Source organism: Ictidomys tridecemlineatus, chromosome 2, assembly GCF_052094955.1.
Source record: "Ictidomys tridecemlineatus isolate mIctTri1 chromosome 2, mIctTri1.hap1, whole genome shotgun sequence".
Taxonomy (NCBI): domain Eukaryota; kingdom Metazoa; phylum Chordata; class Mammalia; order Rodentia; family Sciuridae; genus Ictidomys; species Ictidomys tridecemlineatus.
In genome coordinates this window covers 109,060,661-109,087,457 of record NC_135478.1, presented here as the reverse complement: position 1 = coordinate 109,087,457, position 26,797 = coordinate 109,060,661, and the positions used below count along the sequence as shown (strand labels likewise).

General features: G+C 38.8%; 2 pseudogenes; both read left to right on the top strand.

Annotated features, from left to right (window-relative positions):
• The window catches only part of LOC144368375 (CCR4-NOT transcription complex subunit 7-like), a 43,631-nt pseudogene that overhangs the window by 4,260 nt on the left and 12,574 nt on the right, over window positions 1-26,797 (top strand).
• Window positions 16,675-25,564, top strand: LOC144370598 (coatomer subunit zeta-2 pseudogene; annotated as a pseudogene).

Below are 26,797 nucleotides of genomic sequence, written 5' to 3'. Positions count from 1 at the left end.
TCTTCTGAATATAAAATCCATGACCTTGGCAAATAGTCATAACTTGAGTAGTCCTTTTTCTATAAATATCCCTTTAATTTCTTTCATTTGTCTATTTGCTCTGGCTACAGTTTCCAGGAATATGCTGAATAGAAGTGATGATAGAGGGCATCCTTCTCTTGTTCTAGATTTTAGGAGGAATTCTTTCAGTATTTCCCATTTAGAATGATGTTGTACTTGGTTTAGCATAAATAGGTTTTACCATATTGAAGTATGCTTCTACTATTCCTACTTTTTCTCATGTTTTGCACATTTTGCACATATTCTTTCAAATGCTTTTTCTACATCTATTGAGATGATCATATGATTCTTGTCTTTAAGTTTATTGAATTTACTTGCTGATTTCTTTAGATTGAACCAAAATTGCATCCCTGTGGGAAACCTCAATTTATCATGGTACACTATCTTTTTAATTTGTTTGAGTATGTTATTTGTCAGAATTTTATTGAGAACTTTTGATCTATATTCATTAGCGATATTGATATTTCCTTGTTGTGCCTTCGTCTCATGTTGGTATCAGGGTGATACTAGCCTCACAGAATTAGTTTGGAAGCATTCCCTACTTTTCTACTTAATGGAATTGCTTGCGGAGTACTGGTGTTAAATCTTTGGAGGCCTTGAAGATCTCAGGTGAGAATCCATGTGTTCTGTGCTTTTAATGGTTGGTCCACTATTAATGGCATCTTCTAATTCGTTGCTTAAAAATTATCTATTTAAATTGTATATGTCTGCCTGATTCAGTTTGGATAGATTATATGTCTCCAGAAATTTGTCAATGTCTTTGAGATTTTCTATTTTATTGGAGTATGAATTTTCAAAATAGTTTCTAATTATCTTCTGTATTTCAGTAGTGTCCTTATATGGGTGCTGTAGGAATGCCTTGTTTCCCCCACACAATTGTTCACTTAGAACCATTCACACAAAGGAGCCTTAATTTTTCCCTCTGTTCACTGATGGGAACTCAACAGCTGTGTTCTGTCTGGCTTGACTGAGTCCCTGGAGAAGAGGCTTTTGTCTCATCTCATCAGGTGCTTCCCATCAGGGTTCCCCCAGGAGGAAAGCAACTTCATTCTTTCTTACTCTGCATTGTTTTACTCTCCAGCACCAGGCTTCAGAAAGATGCTGGAGCAACCATGATGGAGTCAGAGCTGCGTGAACAGCCCTCCTCTAGCAGAGGGTGAGAAATTAAAGGCCACCTACAGCAGCCCAGCCCCAATGTGACAATCAAGGATTGTGTCCACTGGAGTCCTTCTGCACCTCCTCATTACCACTCTGGTTAACATCAGTCTTTGGCAAGTCTCAATTCTTAGTTGAAATCAACCACTCAGTCTCAGAATAATAAAAATTTTTTCTCTTCCCCTTACCTCTTCCCACACTCCTGTGTTTGCAGGTTTTCTTTCAAGGTTGTATTGAGTCAACTGCACTTCATCTCTGCATCTCCTGAACCATCTGCCAGACTCACCTACTCCAGCAGCTTTAATGTCAGCAGATCCTACATACAATGGTACTATGCGGCTCAGTCTCATGAAAAGTATCAGGGTTCTTTGATCCTCAGGCACTTGCCTGGAACACAGATGCCTGAACAAGTACACAAGTGATCTGCACATCTCTGAAACTGAGGATAAGCTGGTTATTATGTAGCGAATGGCATGATAGGTCTAAGATTTACTCAGTGCTGTTAGCCCACACAGAAAAGAGAAACCTACTCTGTGTTATAGATGGTGCTGAAAAGTCATAAACCAGAATATCAAATGCATGATGTATGTTCAGAGGACATTCTTACTGGCATTCTGAAGTACATAGTAATGAAATCATAGTATAAATCATATATAATTATAAATTATCCAATGTTCTATGAAGATCATATATGTGAAATTCATATGCTTGTTACTTTTGGGTGATGCTTTATTATGTTTTAAATGAATATGCATAAATGGTTACAAGTTCCCAGTGGCAAGAGCCATGTGGTTAGCTAACAATGGACCACAAAGTTGTGCACACACTAATACCTGGATTCTATGAGTATGATATGATATATGTTAAAGTGATAATAAATTAGTCATGAAATTAATGTTACTAATCAGCTCACATTAAGCATATGAGATAATCCTGAATTTACCTGGAGCCAGTGGGATCACGAGGGTTCTTAGGAGTGGAAGAGAAAGATAAAGCAACTAGTGTGGTATCTTATGAAAATTTATCCATTCAGGACTTCTGGCTTTGAAGATGGAGGTAGTGACCACCAGCCAAGGAATACGGGTGACTGTAGAATTTGGAAAATGAAAGAAGATGATTTTCCCCTAGGAGCCTCCAAAAAGTAGCACAACCCTGCCACCACCCTGAAGTTAGTCCAGTGAATCCTTGTTACTCTACGGACCTCAGCAAATGGAAGATAAGTAATTTTGGTTGGTTTATTCCTCCTGATATTTAGTCATTTCAAATATATATATATTTTTTTTTTTTTCCCCTTAGCCCAAAGAACCAGTATTTATGAGAAAAGTCATTCATTTTATCAGGTTTATCTAAAACTCTAACTTGGGATGTTGGGTGTGACTTTTGGCAAGTGATTTACCAAACTCAGCAAACTTATTTCCTGGAAAGATGGACATAATGAGAGGACATGAAATAAAGATTTATTATGATCCCCTTAGTTGAGTGTCCTAACTGATCCCAAGCAGTGAGAATGTCCAGCTCCATGCTTGTTTTTCATGGCACTTTTCATATTCAATTATTGATTTCTGGTGAATTTTTGATAGAAAAAACAAACACCCAAATAAGCACATGCAATAGTGGTATTGATCTGGGCACAGTATTTAACATACAAATATCTCCATCAGTATTTCTAGGATTCAAATTAAAATGTAAAAAAGCAGAGTCAGTATCCAAGTGAAGGCTAAACATCTACAGGTAATTTTCAGGAAACATCATGGAACACTTTTGGGGGACCCTTAAAGTATCTTCACAGATTGAGATGTCCCCAAGGGACTTCACATCTTAACAGGGGTGGGCAGAGGAAGTGAACACTGTGTCACTAAAATGGGCTCAGCAACTTTACTTTTCTGCATAGCCCCAGAACCTGCTTCTTCCCAGGTTCTGCCCATTAGCAAATAAAAGCATCACCACCCTCCACACTTTGTCTTGAGGGTTTCAGTCCCAGAAGAAGAGAAGCCAGATGGTCAGTGGGTGGAGGCACATTTGCATGAGCTGCTCCACCTTGAGGCCAGTGGGGAGGGATAAGAAAGGCTGAGGGCAGCCCACACCAACACTGGACTCATGAAACTGTCCAACATGGTGGATTCTTCTCCTCCTTATTATGCTCACTCACTGCCCAGGTAGGGACACACCTCTCTGCCCCATGGCAGACCCCTATCCTGAGTCTATCCTCACTGGCTCAGATCCCCAAACACATGCACCCTGGCCCTGACTTCCACTGTGATGTGTCTGTGTTTACAGGATCTCTCTCCCAACCTGTGCTGACTCAGCCACCCTCTGCATCTGCCTCCCTGGGACAAACCACCAAACTCACCTGCACCCTGAGCAGTGGCTACAATAGTTATTGGGTGAAATGTTTCTAGAAAAACCCAGAGAAGTGCCCCAGGTTTTTGATGCAAGTGGGCACTAGTGGTATTGTGGGATCCAAGGGGGATGGGATTCCTGATCGCTTCTCAGGCTCAGGCTCTGGCCTGGATCGGTACCTGACCATCCAGAACATCCAGGAAGAGGATGAGAATGTCTACTACTGTGGGACAGACCATGGCAGTGGGAGCAGCTTCATGTAACTCACAATGACATAGGCAGAGGGGAAGTAAGACAAAATCCACCAGGCTGATATGCCCTGTTGCACTTCACTTCCCAGTGACCTGACTCACAGGTCATAAGGAGCCTTCTGAACCTGATTAATAATTTCTACTTCCCCAGATATTTTAATAATTTAATTGACATTAAATATCCACCATATGTAAATATGCTCTTAGTAGTGTTTGAAATATTGAGTCTGTCTTTGCACATGTGTGTTTGTTCTCAGTCAAGAATCTGGTGATGGAATTTTATTTTAGACACTATAAAGCTGTCTACAGATTGTGTACATCATACAGTCCTTTTGTCACCATCTTGTGTTTACTTTTGTCCATATTCAATAATTCAGCAAATAGTGATGGGATTTGAATATTTCCCTTGAAATTCCAGATCTTGACCCCAACATAAGGTAACACATGCATGCATGGTCGGCCTGGGCTTCACCCACCTTGCTAACTGCGTACACTGACATATACACAGAGATCTCAGGGTGTTTGTTTCTGACTGTCAGAGAGAGACAGTGTCAGAAACAGAGAAAACTGATGCAGCACCCAGAATGTGAATTTGAACCTGCTCTATAACTGAAGCACCTTTGGGAGTTGCCCCTTTGCTATCCATACAGTGAATTTATTCCTGTGCAGGAAAATAACTCTGCAGCATTTATGTGCTGCTAATTACCTGGATCTAGGGCAGATCTCACAGGTTAATATGGACTTCACTCCAGACACCAGTTATATTCAGGGGTTCCAGACAACTACATTTAGTATCAATTCACCTCAACTTGAGGAATTCCCATGAGTAACCCATGTTTGCAGATTCATGACAATTAGTTAGAGAACAAAATGAAAGCTCTATTCTTTAGAAGACTACAATCTTATCATTAAGAAATCAAGTCATGTCAAGTCAGTTAAAGAGACAGAGAAGTCCCTTTCAGGTGGTTCATAAATTTGAAGCATCCTTATACTTAGGGTGCCTTGCTCTGCTGAGAGTTTTGAAGGATTACCCAGCCCTGATGATCACTCAAGTTGCGAATCCAGACCATTTGTTGGGTCATTATACCTTAAACACATCAACATAATTCTGTTGAAGTAAACTCAATATCCAGCCCCTACAACTCCATGAAGATGAGGAGATTCTTCTGATAGAATGCGCTCAAAAGCTCCAAATTTGTAGTCATCTACTTGGTCTTTCTAGTATGGTCATTCTCCCTTCTTAAATTATCTGGAGACAGACCATGAATCAGCTCCTGAGCATAAACTCATGAGAGATCCCTGAGGAAATTCCAAGGATGAGGAGGTCACCCACCAGGGGCCAGAACAAAGCCAGACTTCTCTTTCCATAATGTTAACTCTTCATGAACACATATCTCTCTCTAATTAAAGCACATTTGGCTACACATGACAGAACATGGCCCTTGCCCTGAATGGCTGTCATGGTCCATAGTCTGAGAAATTTTACCAGGATGGAATGAAGATGGGAAGGATGGCAAGGAGATACACTTCAGGTTTTGTTTTAAGGTAGAATTCTCAAACACATGGCCTCCTCTGTCACTGCTCAGAGGAGGCCAGGAATTAGCAAATATGCATGTGTTCATTTGTGCTCAGACATAGAGTCATAAGTTGAATTTAATTTCTTCATAATATTTTATCCCTACACCAAGAATTGAGGTCTTATACAAATCCATAAGACAATAAATTTTATCTGGATAATAGCAAAAGTTTGGAGTTTTAAGCTATGTACTTAACTTTCTGGTGGAGGTTGACTGTGATATTTAAATCATTTACCTGACAAGAACTAAATTTCCTTATCAAAATTGTGAAGTTTAAACTCTCTTAAGAAATAGTCCTTTAGGATCTCTGGTTAGTCATACAGAATTTTCTTTTGATTATCTCTTCCTCTAATTTTATCTGTAAATGTGAAGCCAGAATATTTGAGCTCTTTACACCAAGCAACACAAAAAAATTTTTTTATAAAATGGCCAACACTTCAGAAACAAGATCATGGGCACTGGTATCTGTAGCTCTCAGGAACAGTGCCCAACCTCCTCATCTGTGATGATAGCAATCCACTTTCAGGGGTTCCTGATCGCTGCTCTGTCTCCTAGTCAGGATACTCAGCCTTGCTGACCATCACTGGGCTTAAGCCTGAGGAGGAGGCCTATGATAGCAATCTCATTGCTCCAGGATTATGGGAAAGTTAGACAAGAATCCCTTTACCATCTCTCAGGAGGGCAAATGCCCAACATCTCTGCTCAGGCCTGGCCAGCCAGTGGCTTCTGCTACCACTACTGTGGGCCCAGCTGAATCTACTGGCAACACTTTGAGTGAGAAGCATCCTTTCCTCAGAGTCATAACTTTCCATAATATTAACTCTTCATAAGGTTAACATTATGACCTCAGAGTCATCCACAGCAGCGTATTCCTAGGAAAAGGACTCTGCATAAAAAGAAAGTTCTGATCCTCTTTAGATTGAGCATCTGAGAAGGATGCTATGGTCTTTTATCCTGAAGTTCAGGTGATGAGGCAACCACTGCAACCCTGGACATCTCAGACTTGACCTCTGATGGGGAATTCCGTGACTCCATCATCCATTGTTCCCTGTTTCCAGAAATTCTAAAGCTGTGTCATCTTCTATTGTGTTCATCTTTGGGCCTATTGTGTATATCTTTGATTTATGTTTTAGCTTAGTTTCATATACATTTTATAACATAGAATATTTGGCAGATAATAAAACACACATAAGTGATAGAAACCTTTGACAGATTTTGAGATATTTTCATATGGTTGGGAAAATCAGCACAATCAGGCCAAGGAATCCACCCCCAGTCCACAAGTCTCCTTTGCCTTTTGGGAAAACTCCCTTCATCTCAGCTCACATCTTTTCCCAGGCAACCACTGACTTTCTCTTTGTGTCTGTTGGTCAGTTTTCCTTTTTGATAAAATGTACAATTGGAAAATAACAGTAGAATTTCCATCTTGAATGACTTCTTCCACTGTGTAAATTTTTTTTGAGACCCTTCCACATTATGTTGAATTTCACTTGATTCTACTGAGATACATCATAACTTTTGTGGTCCCTGGACACTTCTGTTTTCATGAACAATTTCTCTGATGTCATGCATATTAAAACTGTATTTTCTGACTCCATCAGAATACAGAGAGATATATTTCAGCCTGTGTTGAATTTATATTATTTATAATTTTAAATTAGTTATGTTAAATTCTCTTGGGGCATCTTTTTATAGTTTAATGGATGCCCAGAATCCCTTGCTTTTTCTACTATTATTTATTCACTTTAACCAAAAATTTTTTTCTAATTTTGTATAGGCAGTGTCTTAATTCATTTGGAGCTGCTATAACAAAATATGATGAACTGGGTAAAATGCAAATATTATATGTTCATATGGCTCATGATTCTAGACAGTAGGAAGCCCAACAGCATGACTTTGGCCTCCGAATGTGCCTTTTGTGCTTTATTATTACAGAGAGAAAGACAGCTAAGCCAATTTAATTCTTTGTATGAGGCCAGCCTGCTGCCATAATCTATCATCCTTTAGATATAATCACATGTTAATAGTGATTATGGTTAATCACCAAACATTGCTTAATCATTAATCACCTCTTAGCAATAATCATTTCTTGTGCATGTTCACTTCTCAAAAGCCTGCTTGCTTAAAAATATTATGACAGCAATTGAATTCAACCTGAGTTTTTGAGGAACATTCAATCATAGAAGGGTAAAATGCCAACATAGTATATATGTAAGTCACCTCTTTCACCTCCATCTTGTTTCCTGACCCTTTGATTTCTGTAGTGAATGTGACCAACCATGTGGATGCCTATAAATATACACACAACCATAGGTGTGTATGAAAAACATTAATATCTGTGAGTCTGCATGTCTACATTGTATTTTTTAAGAGAGAGAGAGAGAGAGAGAGAGAGAGAGAGAGAGAGAGAATTTTTAATATTTATTTTTTAGTTTTCGGCCAACACAACATCTTTGTATGTGGTGCTGAGGATCAAACCCTGGCCGAATGCATGCCAGGCAAGCACACTACCGCTTGAGCCACATCCCCAGCCCTGTATTTTTAAATTAAAACTCCTAATTTAATTCTTATGGAATGTTCTTTTTTGAAGTTATTAAATATGCAAATTTATTTTTTTATTATTGGTTGTTCAAAACATTACAAAGCTCTTGACATATCATATTTTATACATTTGATTCAAGTGGATTATGAACTCCCATTTTTACCCCGTAAACAGATTACAGAATCACATCGGTTACACACCCACATTTTTACATACTGCCATACTAGTGTATGTTGTATTCTGCTGCCCTTCCTATCCTCTACTATCCCTCCTCCCCTACTCTACCCTCCCCTGCATTGTTATACAAAATTACATATAAGAGGAAGTGAGGGAAAAGGGGAAAAAAACTAGAGAAAGAAATGAATTACAGTAGATGGGGTAGAGAGAGAAGAAGAAGATTATGAAATGTTTTTATTGGTCCTCTTTAGTTATACATGACAGTAGAATCCATTTTGATATAATTATCTGAGTGTGTGACATTATTTAATCCTGATAGCAGGTCTACTATTTATTCTCAGGCAATGTATTTAAATAGAATGGTGATTAACATAGCCCATTTGTTGGCTTTCCTAATTTGGCAAACACAAACCATGTAGCCTAATTAAATTTGAATTCACATAAACAACCACTATTTGTTTATTTATTCAATTAATATGTGTTATGCAATGCTGTTTATCTGTGCATTTAACTTGGCATCAGAAATTTTCCATGGCAACACTGGATAGAGACAAAGCCTAGGAAAGGTAGATCTGGGGCAGGGCTCCTCATTCAGACACCAGGGTCTAAGATCTTATCTTCAGAAACTGATGGAAAGCAAATACAAAACCCTTCCCCATTGTCACCATCTCACTGTTGGGCTGTTGGGCTTCCCACTGTCTAGAATCTACTCACTGGGCTCAGCATCTCCCCACAAGGCCTCTGGGCATGTCTGGCCTGACCCTTCCCATCTCCACCTCAGAAAATTACTGTCCCAATTCAAGCCTTGTGTTGGGGCTGAGCTATGAGGCAAGAGGTCTGATGTGAATGGTGCTGTCTTCCATCACTAGGGAGTCACTGGGGAACAAGAGAGATTTTTGGAAGTCAGACATATGCTCTTGGTACTTTTCTCACAATGTTGTGAGAGTGTCTCCTCTATGGCCAGGATGCCTACAACTCTAGTACCTTACTCAGAGTCCATCTGATGATGAGAAAAATTCTAAGAGAATGATGGTAGCTCATATGCTGATAGCAGCAGCTGATACTGCAGAGGGCTCAGTAGAGGGACATGTGGGGAAAATGTGGAGTTTCAGCTCTGTGTTCAGGATTATAGTTCCTCCATGGGAAAAGATGAAAAAGCCATTTGGTTATATATATTCTCTGTGTAGAGCCACTTTTCCGAAGTTTAGTGAGTTAAATAAGTTACTGAATGACCTTAATGTTTCCCTGTTCAACGAATCTCAGCTGAGATTCCCAGCAGTTATAACCACTGGCAAACACTTCATCTGCTACAGAGATGCACAAGGATATCTAAGGGGGATGGTAAAGATGGCAAAGTCTGGACCTGAGGAACTTCCCCTTAGATCCCTTCAGGGTCACAAAGTGGATTTAGGCATTGCAGCCAAAAGAGAAAAAGTTTAAGAAAGTCATGTCCTCTGAGTGCCACTGTGCTTTCACTTGTGTTGTGCAACCCCTCACTTTTAAACCTTCTAGAGGGAATTCAAGGGACACTCATAGGAGCACAAATTGTCCCTTTCAGATTAGGGGCACAATGGTCATATGTGTGAACAATAAGGAAAAATGTTTGCCAGAGTGGGAAGGGAACTGGACACATCAAGAGTTTACTCAGTACAATAACCAGCTGGAAGAAAAGGTCAAGTGATTGGAGTTTTTGTTGTTGTTGTTGTTGTTGTTTTCTGACATGTTGTGAACAATGGGGAAGAGTACCATCCAGGTAAAGCTTGACTACTGCCCATGCGACCCACCAGAGGGTCCTGTGTGAACTCAACAGGATTTCTATTTGTACAAATACACAGATCTAGGTGGTCTTGTGGTTAAGATTTAGCTCTCTTACTGCCATAGCCTAGGTTTATTTCTAGCCAGGAAAGCCTTACTTCTGATGGCTATGGAGGTGCATGCCAGCTATTTATTAGGCAGACTCAGATCACAAGTTGGAGGCCAGCTTCAACAACTTAAGGACACCCTGCTTTAAAGAAACTTATTCTAAGTGGCCAGTCATCCTCTCCTGGCAGAGATATAAATTGATAAATTTATTAAATTTTATGAAATAAGTTATCATTAATGAGATGCAAAATAAAAAATAGTAAAAAAAAAAAAAAAAAAGTACTTCCTATTCCCCCTACATCTTTTCTCCTGACCCTTTCATCTGTGGCCAGTACTCTTCTACCTCCAGCAAATCTCCCAAACTCAGTCAATGACAAGAAACATTGGGAGAGAATGTTGGCACATGCCTGAGAAAGCATTTCACTGTGTTCTACCTGTGGAGTCTCCAAATCAGCACTCTGACAATCAATGAGTTTAATAAGTTAAATGAGTAACTCAAGTTAGTATCTTCTTCCCAATATTGTTTCAGTTAAAGTTCCCAGGGGTTATGTGGCAACATGTAGCACATGTTTCAAAGGAAACAACTATCCATCTAAGCAAGAATGCACAGATGTCAAGAACTAGGTTGAGATCTTTCCTGTTATATATACTCAAGGCCAAAATGGGTTAAGGCTGAAGCAGCTAAGATAAAAAATATATATTTTTGGAATACACAACAAGAGCTCTAAGTGCTACTTCACCCCACATGGAGGTTCCCTTCATTCTACAACCTACTGATAGTTATTTAAGGGACATTCATAAAGTCAGAATATCCCCTATTCCCCTGAGGAATTGGGGCCCTCTGGACAGATACTTGAAAAACATAAAAGAATACAGAGCTCTAAGCAGGAAGTATCCTGAATGAGGTTGTAGAAGTGTCTCCTCAAATGTTTACATGTCAGACAATGTAGAAATTCTCAATGGTGACATGATTAGATAATGATATTATAAAAATGAATGACACCTAATTTTGGATTGATCATTTGAAGGGACTACTGAGTGGTAACAGGGAGAGATGAGGTGTGGCTGCAGGAAAAATTCATTTAGGCCTTGTTCCTGGCTCTTTATGCACATAGTCTGTCTTTCTGCTTTCTGCATATCATGAGATGAGCAGTTTTCCTCCACACCACACCTTTCTACCATGATGGATCAGCCCATTATGGATCAGCATCCATTTATCAGAGAAAACATTTGGCCTTTGGTTTTTTGGAATTGGCTTACTTTGCTTAGCATGATGTTATCTAATTTCATTCATTTACCTATAAATGCCACGATTTCATTTTTCTTTAAGGTTGAGTAATATTCCATTGTGTATATATACCACAGTTTCTTTATTCATTCCTCTATTGAAGGGTATCTGGTTTGGTCTCACAGTTTAGCTATAAACTTTGGGGTGGCTAGACCACTTTAGTATGCTGATTTTAAGTGGTTTGTGTATCAACTGAAGAGTGGGATAGCTGGATTAAATGGTGGTTCCATTCCGAGTTTTCTAAGGAATCTCAGACTGTTTTCCAAAGTGGCTGCACCATTTACAATCTCACCAGCAATTAATCAGTATATCATTTTCCTCAAAAACCTCACCAGCTCTTATTGTTGCTTGAATTTTTGATAATTGCTATTCTGACTGGAGTGAGATGAAATTGCAGAGTAGTTTTGATTTGTATTTCTCTAATTGCTAGAGATGTTGAACATTTTTTCATATATTTGTTGATCAATTGTATATCTTCTTCAGTGAATTGTCTGCTCATTCCATTTATCAACTGGGTAATTTGTTGTTGTTGTTGTTGCTGTTGTTGTTGTTGTTGTTTTGGTGTTAATTTTTTTGAGTTCTTTATATATCATAGAGATTAGTGCTCCATTTATTCTGCATGATTTTCTCCCATCATTTTGGCTCTTTTGGCTCTCTCTTCACATCATTCATTGTTTCTTTTGCTGCAAAAAAAAAAAAAAAAAAACTTTTTTAGGTTGAATCTATCCCATTCATTGATTCTTGATTTGATTTCTTGTGCTTAGAAATATTGCTAAGGAAGTCAGGTATTAGCTGACATGATGAATATTTGGGCCTACTTTTTCTTCTATTAGGTGCAGAATCTCTGTTCTAGTGTGTTAGTCTGTAATCCAATTTGAGTCGAGTTTTTTTGCAAGGTGAGAGTTATAGGTTTAGTTTCACTTTGTTACATAAGAATTTCTACTTTCCCCAGCACCATTTGTTGTGGAGGATGTCTTTTCTTCAATGAATACATTTGGCGGTTTGTCTAGTATGAGAAAACTGTATTCGTGTGGGTTTGATTCTGTGTCTTCTGTTCTGTACCACGGGTCCATATGTCTGTTTTGGTGCCAATATTGTGCTGGTTTGTTGTTGTTGTTGTTTTCTTTTTGTTTGGTTTTGGTTTTGGTAGTGCTGGGTATTAAACACAGGGCCTTGTGGATGCAAGTCAAGCACTTCAACAACTGCACTACGTTCCCCAGCCCTCATGCCATTTTTATTACTATGGCTCTGTAGCATAGTTTAAGGTCTCGTATTGTGTTGCCTTCTGCTTCACTCTTCTTGCTAAGGATTGCTTTGGCTATTCTGGGTCTCTTATTGTTCCAATGAATTTCATGATTGCTCTTTGTAGTTCTTTGAAGAATGTCATTGGGACTTTCATAGGAATTGCACAAAATCTGTATAACCATTTTGATAGTATGGCCAGTTTGAAAATATTTAATTATGCCTATGGGAGATTTCTCCAGCTTCTAAGGTTGATTTATTTAGTGTTTTTATTATTGAAGTTTTTCACCTCTTTCTTTAGATTGATCCCAAAGTATTTGATTTTTTTAAGGCTATTATGAATGGGAAGTTTTCCTAATTTCTCTTTCAATGGATTCATCACTGATGTATAGGAACACATTTGATTTATGGGTGTTGATTTTATATCCTGCTACTTGGCTGAATTTACTTGTTAACTCTAGAATATTTCCTAGTGGAATTTTGTAGATCTTCTAAATATAAAATCAGGACCTTGGCAAATAGTAATAGGTTGAGTTGCTCTTTTTCTATTTGTATCCCTTTAATTTTCATCTGCCTAAATGCTCTGGCTACAGTTTCCAGGAAGATGCTGAATAGAAGTGATGATAGAGGGCATCATTGCCTTGTTCTAGTTTTTAGCAGGGATTCTTTCAGTATTTCCCATTTAAAATGATGTTGTCATTGGAATACTATAAATAGGTTTTACCATGTTAAAATATTTTTCTACTATTGCTAGTTTTTCTCATGTTTTGAACTTGAAGAGGTGCTGTACTTTGTCCTGCTTTTTCTGCATCTATTGAGATGATTATATGATTCTTGTCTTTAAGTCTATTGAACTTATTTACTGATTTCTGTAGGTTGAACCAAAATTGCCTTCCTTTGGTGAACTCCACTTGATCAATGTACACTACCTGTTTAATTTGTTTTAGTAGGTGATTTGCCAGAATTTTATTTTGATTTATGTTCATCAGTGATATTGGTATTTCCTTATTGTGGCTTTGTCTCATGTTGGTATTAGGGTGATACTAGCCTCACAGAATGAGTTTGGAAGAGTTCCCTTCTTTTCTACTTAATGGAATTATTTGAGGAGTACTGCTGTTAAATCTTCTTTGGAGTCCTTGGAAAAACTCAGGTGAGAATCCATGTGTTCTTGGTTTTTATTGGTTGGTAGGCTCTTAATGGCATCTTCTAATTCATTGCTTTAAATTGTGTATGTCCTCCTGATTCACTTTGGATAGATATTACCTCTCAAGAAATTTTTCGATGTCTTTGAGATTTTATATTTTATTGGAGTATAAATTTTCAAAATATTTTCTAATTATCCTTTGTATTTCAGTGTCCTTATGTGCTCTGTCACCACCAGAAGGTGCTGTGGGACTGCCTTGTTGCCCCACACTACTGTTCAGTTAGGACTATTCACTCAAAGGAGACTTAATCTTGTTGGTGGATGCTGTGTTCCCTGATAAGGACCCAGCAGCTGTGTACTGTCTGGCTTGGCTGAGTACCTGGAGCAGAGGCTTTTCTCTCACCTCATTGGGTGCTTTCTGCCAGGGTTCTGCAAGGAGGAAAGCAACTTCATTCTTTCTCACTCTGCATTGTGTGCTGCCCTCCAGCACCAGGGCTCAGAGAGCAACTGTGGGTAACTGTGATGGAGAAAGAATTGCATGAATAGCCCTCCTATAGCAGAGGGTAAACAATTAAAGGTCACCTATAGCAGCCCAGCCCCAATGTGACACTCAAGAACTGTGTCCACTCTAAACTGGAGTCCTCCTGCACCTCCTCATTACTGCTCTGGTTGACATCAGTCTTTACCAAGTATCAATTCTTAGTTGAAATCAACCACTCAGTCCCAGAATAATGATAAATTTTTCTCCTCCCCTAACCTCATTCCCTACTCCTATCTGTGTTTGCAGTTTCCATTTCAAGGTTGTATTGAGTCAACTGCACTCCATCTCTGCATCTCCTGAATCACCTGCCAGACTCACCCACTCCAGGATTAGCAGCTTTAGTGTCAGAAGATCCTACATACAATGGTACTATGCTACTCAGCCTCATGAAAAGTATCAGGGTTCTGGGGTCCCCAGGCACTTGCCTGGAACACAGAGCCTGAAAAAGTACAAGTGTTCTGCACATCTCTGAGCTGCAACCTGAGGATAAGCTGATTATTATGCAGTGCATGGCATGACAGCTCTAAGATTCATTCAGTGTTATTAGCCCACACAGAAAAGAGAGATAATCCTACTCTGTGTTATCTATGGTGCTAAAAAGTCACAAACTAGAATATCAAATGCATGATATATGTTCAGTGGACATTTTTAGTGGGTTTCTGATATACATAATAATGAAATAGTATAAATCATATATAATTGTAAATTACCCAAGGTTCTATGAAGATCATATGTGTGCAAGGTAAAAGTACAACCAACCCCAACTTGATATGCTTGTGACTTTCAGGTGATGCCTTGTTATATTTTCAATGAGTATGTATAAATGGTTCCAATTTCCCATGGCAAGAATAGTGTGGTTGCTGATAATGGACCACAAGGTTGTCCAAACACTAATCTCTGGATTCTGTTAATATGCAAGGATGTATGATAAAAGTGATAATGAATCAGTCATGGAATTAATGTTACTAATCATCTCACATTAGGGTCAGCAGATAATCCTGGAATTTACCTGGAGACAGCGGGATCATGAGAGTCATTAGGAGTGGAAGAGAAAGATGAAGCAACTAGTGTGATATGTTATGAGAAGGTATCCATTCAAGATTTCTGGCTTTGAAGATGGAGGCAGTGACTACTAGCCAAGAAATGTGGGTGACCCTAGAATTTGGAAAATCAAAGAAGACAGATTTTCTCCTGGAGTCTCCAGAAAGTAGCAAAACCCAGCCACCACCTTGAAGTTATCCCAGTGAGATCCCTGTCACTCTAAAGTAAAGTAAATGTAAAGTAAATAATTTTTGTTGGTTCATGCCTCCTATCTTGTAGTCATTTCAATTATAGATATATACCCCCAATTTTCCCCCACAGCCCAATGGACCAGTATTTGGAGAAAAGTCATTCATTTGATCAGGTTTATGTAAACTCTAACTTGGGGTGTTGGGGTTGGTCTTAGGTAAAGTGACTTAACCAACTCAGTGAGCTTACATCCTGGAAATATGGACATAATGAGAGGACATGAAAGAAAGATTTATTATGATTCTCTGAGTTAATTTTTCTAAATGATCTCAAACAGTGAGAATGACCAGCTCCATGTTCTTTTTCATGGCACTTTTCAATTCAATGATTGATACCTGGTAAATTTTGGGTGGAAAAAACAAACACCCAAATTACCACATCAATATCACTTTAGTAGTGAGATTGATCTGAGCACAGTACTGGACACAGAAATATCTGCACCAGTATTTCTAAGATTCAAATGAAAAGATAAAAAGGCAGAGTCACTACCCAAGAGAATTCTAAACTGTCCCGTCCCGCAGGACACATCAACGTGGGCAGAGAAACTAGATGGGGAGGAATGAAGGGACAAGAGACACGAAAGGTGACCGCAAGACAAAAGTTCTGATCAAGCTGCAAACTTTTATTGTTCACACAGGGGTATTTATATGCTGGGGATGGGGAAGCTCTCTAATCAGCAATTGCTGGGTGGGTATTCATATGCTGGGGATGGGGAAGGTCTCCGAAATTGCTGGATGTGGGTGGTAAAACTGCCAGCTGCAAGATGTCTGATGTTCCTGATAACCGCAAGATGTTCCAGGGAGATAGGTAGCTGCAGGATGCCTTCAGGGCAGAATGTCTCCCAGGGGGCTATCAGGCTAATCTTTGAAGGAGAATTTCCTTCTAGTTCCCGGCACTAAACTTCATCTCAACAGGGGTGGGCAGAGGAGTGAATCCTGTGTCACTAAGTTAAACTCAGCAACTATGCTCTTCTGCAAAGCCCCAGCACCTGCTTCCTCCCAGGTTCTTCCCATCAGGCAAATAAAAATACCAGCACCCTCCAGACCTGGTGTTACATCATTCCAGGCCCAGAAGAAGTGCAGCCAGTGAGGGGTAGCGGGTGGAGGCATATTTGCATAAGCTGCTCCACCTTAAAGACAATGAGGAGGGATAAGAAAGGCTGGAGGCAGCCCACAGGAGCTCTGCACTCAGGAAACTATCCAACATGGTTGGGACTTTTATCCTTCTTATGATGCTAACTTACTGCCCAGGTAGGGACAGACCTCTGGGCCCCATGCACACTTCTCTCCTGAGTCTATTCCTCAAGGGCTCAGATCCCCAAACACATGCACCCAGGCCCTAACTTCCACTGTGATGTGTCTGTGTTTACAGGGTCCCTCTCTCAGCCTGTGCTGACTCAGTCACCCTCTGCATCTGCCTCCCTGGGACAAACAGCCAAACTCACCTGTACACTGAGCAGTGGCTACAGTAATTACTATGTGGCTTGGTTCCAGCAAAGCCCAGGGAAGAGGCCCAGGTTTGTGATGCGAGTGGGCACTAGTGGCATTGTGGGATCCAAGGGGGATGGGATTCCTGATCGCTTCTCAGGATCAGGCTCTGGCCTGGATCGGTACCTGACCATCCAGAGCATCCAGGAAGAGGATGAGAATGTCTACTACTGTGGGGCAGCCCATGGCAGTGGGAGCAGCTATGTGTAACTCACAGTAACACAGACAGAGGGGAAATAAGACAAAAACCACAAGACTGATGGGCCCTGTTACACTTCACTTCTCAGTGTCCTGACTCACAGGTCATAAGGAGCCTCCTGACCCTGAATAATAATTTCTACCATCCCAGATATTTTACAAATTTAATTCACATTAATTATTCTCCACATACAAACATGTTTTTAGTAGTGTTTGAAATACTGAGTGTATTTGGACATGTTTGTTTCTTCTCAATCATGAGTCTGCTGACAAAAATTTATTTTGGAGATTGTAAAGCTTTTTTCAGATGTGTCCATCATACAGCCCTTTTGTCACTATTTTGTGTTACTTTTGTCTATATTCAGCAATGAAGAATATTCCTCACTGTGATGGGATTTATTTTGGTTCAAAAAATTTTTTATTGATTTTATTTTTTAAATACATGACAGCAGAATGCATCACAATTCTTATTACACATATAGAATGATTTTTCATATCTCTGTATATAAAGTATATTCACAACAATCCATATCTTTATACATGTACTTTGGATAATGATGTATATCACATTTCTCCATCATTGCTAACCCCCTGCTCCCTCCCTTTCCCTCCCACCCCTCTGTCCTATCTAGAGTTCACCAATTCCTCCCATCCTTCCTCTCTCTCCCAACTATGAGTCAGTCACCTTGTATCACAGAAAATATTCACCATTTGTTTTTTGGGGATTGGTCAACTTCACTTAGAATTATCTTCTCCAACTATATCATTTCACCTGCAAATGCCATGATTTTTTTTCTTTTATTGCTGAGTAATATTCCATTGTGTATATAAGCCACATTTTTTCATTTTATTTTTTTTAATATACTGAAAGGCATTTAGGTTGGTTCCACAATTTAGCTATTGTGAATTGTGCTGCTATAAATATTGATGTGGCTGTGTCCCTATAGTATGCTATTTTTAAGTCCTTTGGGTATAGACCCACCCTGACATGGAGTAACATTTGCATGCAGGCTCCTCCTGGGCTTCACCCACCTTGCCTCATTCCAACACTGACATATACACAGAGATCTCAAGGGGTCTGTTTGTGACTATCAGAGAAAGCACAGTGCCAGAAACATAGAGAACCTGTGCAACACCCAGGATGTGGATTTGAGTCTGCGCTGTAGCTGAGGTACCTTTGAGATTTGCCCCTTTTCTATCCATACAATGAATTTATTCACATGCAGGCAAAATCATTCTGTGACGTGTTTATGTTACTAATTACCCAGATCCAGGGCAGATCGCACAGGTAAATACTGACATTGCTTAAGACACCAGTCATGCTCAGGGGTTCCAGACAAACTACCCTTAGTGTCAATTCACCTCAACATTAGGAGTTCCCATGAACACCTCAGGTTTGCAGATTCATACTACTTTGCCACAGAAAAACAAATGAAAGTTCTCTACTTTAGAAGATTACAGACCTATTATAAATAATTCAAATCATATCAAATCAGTAAGGAGACAGTGAACGCCACTTCAGGAAGTTCATAGATTTGAAGCATCCTTATACTCAGGATGCCTTGTTCTGCTGATAGTTTTAGATTGTATTACCCAGCACTTATGATCACTCAGGAAATAAGAATCCAGAGTACTTTTGGGGTCTTTATTCTTTAAACACATCAACATAATTCTGTTGGAATAAACTCAACATCCAGGATCCATCAACTCCATGAAGATTAGGAGATTGTTCTGATATAATGCACTCAAAGCTCCAAATGTATAGTCATCTATTTGGTCTTTCTAGTATGGTCCTTCTCCTTTCTTAACCTATCTAGGGACAGACCATGAATCACTTCCTAAGCATAAAGTCAGCTGTGGTCCCTGAGGAAATTCCTAAGATGAGCAGGTTACCCACCAGGGGCCAGGACAAAGGCCAGATTTCAACTTCCAAAATGTTCCCTCTTCGTGCACACATACTCTCTCTCTAATTAAAGCACATTTGGTTACACATGACAGGACATGACCCTTCCTCCAAATGGCTGTCATGATCCCAGGTCTGAGAAGATTCACCAGCATGGAAGGAAGATGGCAAGATAGCAAGGAGAGGCCCCTATATCACTGCTCAGAGGAGACCAGGAGTGAACAAATATGCATGTGTTCATTTGTACTCAGACATAGAGTCATATGTTAAATTTAATTTCCTCATAAATTTTTATTCCTATACAAAGAAATTAGGTCTTACAGAAATTCATAATACAATAAATTTTATCTGGTTAATGGCAAAAATCTGGAGTTTTCAGCTAGAAAGTCAATTTTTGATTAGGTACTTTGCTATCTGGTATAACCCAAGGAGATTGACTATGATGTTTAATTCATTTTCCTAAGAAGAACTAACTTTCCCTACCAAAATTTTAAAGTTAATCTCTCCTAATAAATAGTCCCTTTAGGATCTCTGATGAGACATTTCTCAACTTTATTCATGATATAATGAATATTGTATTCAAATACATTAAAATCTATATTGTTGATTCTGGTAACTGTCATAATCAAAGTAATACTCTTCTCTTTCAATGTTAGAATATTAAATAGTTAAAGAAGATGATAAAATATGCAATAGTCACATCAAGTGTAAATTTTTACATTCAATTGAATATGAAAAAAATAGGTGGAATCCTCCACATATTTTTTGCTGTGAATTTCAATGTTTAAATTTTAGTTAGGGAAATATTGAAAGAAAACTAGTTAAAGTTTTAGATTTAGAAATTTCATCATAGAGTATTATCATGAAAGCTAAAGACCACCCAACTCATGGTGGTAAAGACTTCTCTAGTAGATGATGTGGAGCTTGATCATCAGTAAAGATAGTGAGGTAGGGGCAGAAGGACCAGAAGGACTCAGAGACAACGTGAACCTGTGGTGTAGGAATAAGAATCCTCTTTGCAAATAGAATCTACTAGTGGTTTTGTTCAGGGTACAGAAGGAGGAGTTGAGGTAGGGTGGCTGAGAAGAAAAGCAATGAGATATTAAATGGGAAATTAATGTTTATTTTATCTTGATATAGAAAAGAATCTACAGGAGTTTATTTAGGTAGAAAAATGCTTTTATTATACACACGTAAAGGAAATATACTTCTGAATACTCTGTATATAATTTTTTAAAGAGAGAGAGAGAGAGAGAGAGAGAGAGAGAGAGATGATAAAGAAGAAAGTAGAGAACAGTTAGCCAGGATCTCTGCATGACTTAGGTGGGCAGGACACCTGGAGCGTGACAGGGAGGTACCTGTGAGCAAAGCTTATGGACAGTACCTGGAGATGTTCTGTGCTGATGTCCTGTGGGAGAAAATGGGCCCTCAGCAGTCAGAAGTGGGCTCCAAATGCTCAGGGTGAGTGTGGTCTGGTGATATCAGCCACATGAGGACAAGTCACTGGGACTCTGCTCACTGTGTGTTTCTCTACTAGGAAATATGTTTGTTCAGAACAGAAATTTTGTTTTGCTTTGGCACTTCTGTATATACAGACCCCAGAATGCAGCCTGACAGAAATTTAAAACTGCATCAGTATCCAGATTGACCTTTTAAATTCACCAGAGGAGAAAACCCAGAGAGAAAAGAAGGACTTAGGCAAAGATCATGATTGATGCTCATTTTCAGACATTTAAAGTTAAAAAACTAATTGATTCAGGACAAAGGATCAAATGAGAAATTTGACTTTAGGTTAAGGAAGAGGTAAGAAAAATGGCCTTGAGTGAGGGGAAGTTGAACTGTAGGATGAACTTGGGTCCTTGTGAAGATAGTACAGAAGCACAAGATTGTTCTCCAGGTCCTGAGTAAAGAAACCATAGGAGCAGGTGGATAGAGGTAAAAATTCTGAGCACGGAAGGTGGAGTCCATGTGCAAATGCATTGCAGAGCTGAGTGAGTTGTATGAATATCTATCTAGCAACATTTATATTAACTAGGACCTGGTGGGATGTTCATTAACAAAATGTCAAATCCAAAGGTCAAAATCTGTTGAAAGCCACAGCTGAAGGGGCTCTAGCAAACTTCCAGCTGCCAGCTGATGATTGGCTCACAGCAGCCCCAGCAAACTTCCAGCCGCCAGCTGATTGGCTCCTTTGCGGTGATGCTCATTGGGCTATTTCCCTGCCCTTTCAGACCACGGAGCTGCTCATTGGGGGACTTTTTTTGGCTCTGTCCATACGACTCAGCCAATCGGCCTCAAGAGCAGGAGGAGTGGGGGGTTGAGAGGCTTGTGGGAAGCCTGTGGTGGCAGTTGGGCTCTGAGGGAATTCCTGAAGAGCTCGTGTGGTGCAGCATGTGTGTTCTAAAAATAAAGTTCGTTTCTGCTTGATAAGTAGCTCGTGAATTGTGCTAACATAAAGAATAAGGAGAGAAAGTAATCAGATTACATAAAGGGGGAAACCAAGTAGGATAACTGCAGATTTTTTAACATAAACCCTAAAAGCTAGAAGAACCTGGAATGACCTATATCAAGCTCTGAAAGAAATGAATGCCAACCAAAAATCTTGAATCCAGAAAAAATAAGCTTTAAATTTGATGATGAAATATAAACTTTCCATGATAAACAAAAGTTAAAAGAATTAGAGCTAGAAAACCAGCACTACAAAACATCCTTGGCAAAATATTTCATGAAAAAGAAACAAAAAAACAATAATGAAAATCAGCATAGAGAGGTATTGCACCAAAGGAAAAACTAATCAAAGAAGAAAACAAGTCAAATTAAATAACAAAAATAAACAAATATACCTGGGAATACAAACCATGTCTCGATAATAACTCTAAATATTAATGGCTTAAACTCACCAATCAAAAGACATAGACTAGCAGATTGGATTAAAAATTGCTGCCTCCAGGAGACTCATCTGATAGAAAAAGACATACACAGACTGAAGGTGAGGCTGAGAAAAATCATACCATTCACGTGGACTGCAGAAGCAATCAGGGGTTTCCATTCTCATATCAAATAAAGTAGACTTAAAGCCAAAGTTAGTTAAAAGGGATAAAGAAGGACATATTATATTGCTCAAGGGAACCATACACCAATAAAACATGACAATCATAAATATATTTGCCTCTCAAAATGGAGAAGCTATGTAATCAAACAAATTCTTCTCAAGTTCAAGAGCCAAATTGACCACAACGAAATAATCTGGGCTGATTTAACACATCTCTCTCAACACTGGATAGATCTTCCAAACAAAAGTTTAATAAAGAAACTATAGATCTCAATAACACAATCAATAACTTAGACTTAACTGACATGTATAGAATATTTCATCCTTCATCAAGCAAATACACTTTCTTCTCAGCAGCAAATGGATCCTTCTCTAAAATAGACCATACAATATGCCACAAAGCAACTCTTAGAAAATACAAGAAAGTAGAGATACTACTCTACATTTTATCAGATCATAATAAAATGAAATTAGAAATAAATCACAAAAAAATAAAAATTAGTCCAACACCTGGAGACTAAACAATATGCTATTGAATGAACAATGGGTCACAAAACACATCAAGGAAGAGATTTAAAAATTCTTAGAGGTAAATAAGAACATAGATACAACATATCAAAATCTCTGGGACACTATGAAAGCAGTACTCAAAGTTCATTGCATAGTGTTCCTTCCTTTAAAGAAGAAAAAGTCAACAAATAAATCACCTAATATTATATCTCAAAGCCCTAGAAAAAGAGGAACAAATAAACCCCAAAAGCAGTAGGAGGCAGGAAATAATTAAAATTAGAGCTGGAATCAATGAAATCAAAACAAAAGAAATAATTGAAAAAATTGTCAAAAGAAAAAGTTAGTTCTTTGAAAAAATAAATAAAATTGACAGAATCTTACTATGCTAACAGAGAGAAAGAGAAAGAAAACTCAAATTACTAATATATGATGAAAAAGGTAACATCACAACAAGCACTACAAGAGTACAGAGGATAATTAGAAATTATTTCAAAAACTTATACTTCAATAAAATAGAAAATATCAAAGGCATTGACAAATTTTTAGGGTCATATAATTTGCCCACATTGAATCAGGATGAGGTACACAATTTAAACAGAGCATATCAAGTGATGAAATAGAAGATGCCATCAGAAGACTACCAACCAAGAAAAGCCAAGGACTAGATGGTTACACAGCTGAGTTCTATAAGACCTTTAAAGAAGAACTAATACCATTACTCTTCAATTTATTTCAGAAAATAGAAAAACAGGGAGCACTTCCAAACTCATTCTATGAGGCCAATATCACCTTGATTCCAAAACCAGGCAAAACAAATCAAAGAAAGAAAACTTCAGACCAATACCTCTAATGAACATAGATGCAAAAATTCTCAATAAAATCCTTGCAAATTGAATACAAAACATATCAAAAAGATAGTACCCCATGATCAAGTAGGATTCAACCCAGGGATACAAGGTTGGTTCAACATACAGAAATCAATAATGTACTTCATCACATCAATTCAAAGATAAGAATCATATAACCATCTCAATAGACTCAGAAAAAGCATTTGAAAAAATCCAACACGCCTTCATGTTCAAAACACTAGAAAAATTAGGGATGCCAGGAACATATCTCAACATTGTAAAGGCTATCTATGCTAAGCCACAGGCCAACATTATTCTAAATGGAGAAAAAGTGAAGGCATTCCCTCTAAAAACTAGAACAAGACAGGAATGCCCTCTTTTACCACTTCTATTTAACATAGCTCTTGAAACACTGGCCAGAGCAATTAGACAGACCAAAGGAATACACGTAGGTAAAAAAGAACTTAAATTGCCCTATTTGTTGATGATATGTTTCTATACCTAGAAGACCCAAAAGTTCCACCAGAAAACTTCTAGAATTAGTAAATAAATTCAGCAAAGAACAGAATATAAAATTGACACCCATAAATTGAAGGCATTTTTGTATATCAGTGACAAATCCTATGAAAGGTAAATGAGGAAAACATTTAAAATAGTCTCAAAAAAATAAATAAAAGATTTGGGAATCAACAAGAGAGATGAAAGGTCTATACAATGGAAACTACAGAACCCTAAAGAAAGAAATCAAAGAAGACCTTAGAAGATGGAAAGATCTACTTTGCTCTTGGATAGACAGAATTAATATTATAAAAATGACCATACTATCAAAAGCACTATTCAGATTTAATGCCATTCTGATCAAAATCCTAATGGTATTCCTCATAGAAATAGAAAAGGAAATCATGAAATTCATCTGGAAAAATATGAGACCCAAAATAGCTAAAGCAATCCTTAGCAGGAAGAGTGAAGCATGTGGCATCACTATACCAGACCTTAAACTATAGTACAGAGCAATAGTATCAAAAACAGAATGGTATTGGCACCAAAAAGACTGGGAGACCAATGGTATAGAATAGAGACACGGAGACTATCCCACATAACTCTGGTTATCTTATATTAGACAAGGGTGCTAAAAATATACATTGAAGAAAAGATAACCTCTTCAACAAATGGTGCTGGGAAAACTAGAAATCCATCAAATGAAATTTAACCCCTATCTCTCACCATGCACAAAACTCAACTCAAAGTGTATCAAGGACCCAGGAATTAAACCAGAGACCCTGTACGGAACAGAAGAAAAAGTAGGCCCTAATCTCCATCATATGGGGTTAGGCCTCAACTTCCTAAATAAGACTCCTATAGTGCAAGAATTAAAATCAAGAATCAATAAATGGAGGCAGTGGCCTGAGGCCTGGCCACATCCACACTCCGGGGAGAGAGTCGGGGCTTCCCAGGCCGGGTGCCCAACACCGCCCACTGGAGCCAGGGAGCCCTCGGAGCTGCAGTTACAGAAACCTTCCCTCTACACCATCAAGGCTGTTTTCATCCTAGATAATGATGAGCCACAGCTGCTGGCCACGTATTATGATGACACATTCCCATCCATGAAGGAGCAGATGGTTTTTGAGAAAAATGTCTTCAACAAGACTAGTAGGACTGAGAGTGAGATCACATTTTTCCCAGGGCATGACCATTGTCTACAAGAGCAGCATTGACCTCTTCCTGTATGTGGTGGGCTCATCCCATGAGAACGAGAATGTGGAGAAGCGCTGGTTGCTGGGGAACATGGATGGAGCCTTCTTGGTGCTGGGTGAGATTGTGGATGGCGGTGTGATTCTGGTGACCCTCAGCAAGTGATCCAGAAAGTGAATTTTAGAGCAGATGACAGCAGCCTAAATGAACAGAGTGTGATCCAGGTTCTCCAGTCTGCCAAGGAACAAATTAAATGGTTGTTACTGAAATGAGGGCTATGGATTCAAGGCTTCCTTCCCCAAAGCAACCATTTCCCCATTCCTAGCAAAAGCCCAAGGGGCAGAAGAAACCCTTCTGTCTTCCCAGGCCTCCCTCAGAACTGACCCTTGAGGAATTGGGCAAGGGATTCTGAGAAGTAAAGGGTTGGCCCCTGCTTGATTACCCCTTCTCAGCGCCCTGGCCTGCCCTTGGGCCATGGGAACCAGATGAGCTGCTTTGCTCAGAACTTTCCTAGACTTTTGGAATCAGAGAGATATAATAAATCTGCTTTGTCTTCTGAAAAAAAAAAAAGAATCAATAAATGGAATGAATTCAAACTAAAAAGTTTTGTCTCAGCAAAACAATCTGTGGGGGCTAGTGTTGTGGCTCAGCAGTACAGTGCTCACCTAGCACGTGTGAGGCCCTGGGTTTGATCCTCAGCACCACATAAAAAACAAATATATTAAATAAAGTATTGTGTCCAACTACAACTAAAAAATTTTAAAAAATAAAGAAGAAAAAAAAAAACAATCTGTGAGGTGAATAGTGAACCTACATCTTGGGAGAAAATTTTTACCCCTCACACTTCAGATAGAGCACTAATCTCTAGGGTATATAAAGAAATCAAAGAGCTAAACACCAAAAAAATAATAAATGGGCCAAAGACCCAATAAGACACTTTTCAGAAAAGGATATATCATCAGTCAACAAATATATGAAAAAATGTTTATCATTTCTAGCAATTAGAGAGATGCAAATCAAAACTACTCATGTCAGAATGGCAGCTATTATGAAGACAAACAACAATAAGTGTTGGAGAGAATGGAGGAAAGAAGGTACACTCATACACTGCTGGTGGGACTACAAATTGGTGCATCCAATATGGAAAGCAGTATGGAGATTTCTTGGAAAATTGGAGATGGAATCACCATTTGACCCAGCTATCTCTCTCCTTGGTCTATACTCAAAGGACTTAAAAACAGCATACTACAGGGACACAGCTACATCAATGTTTATAGCAGCACAATTCACAATAGCTAAACTGTGGAACCAACCTAGATGCCCTTCAATAGATGAATGGATTAAAAAAAAATGTGGCATATACACACAATGGAATATTACTCAGCAATAAAAGAGAATAAAATCATGGCATTTGCAGGTAAATGGATGGAGCTAGAGAAGATAATGCTAAGTGAAGTAGCCAATCCCAAAAAAACAAATGCTGAATGTGTTCTCTGATATAAGGAGACTGATCATAGTGGGCCAGGTAGGGGGACCATGGAAGGAATAGACAAACTCTAGATAGGGCAGGGGTGGGAGGGGAAGGTTAGAAATGATAGTGGAATGTGATGAACATCATTATCCAAAGTACATGTATG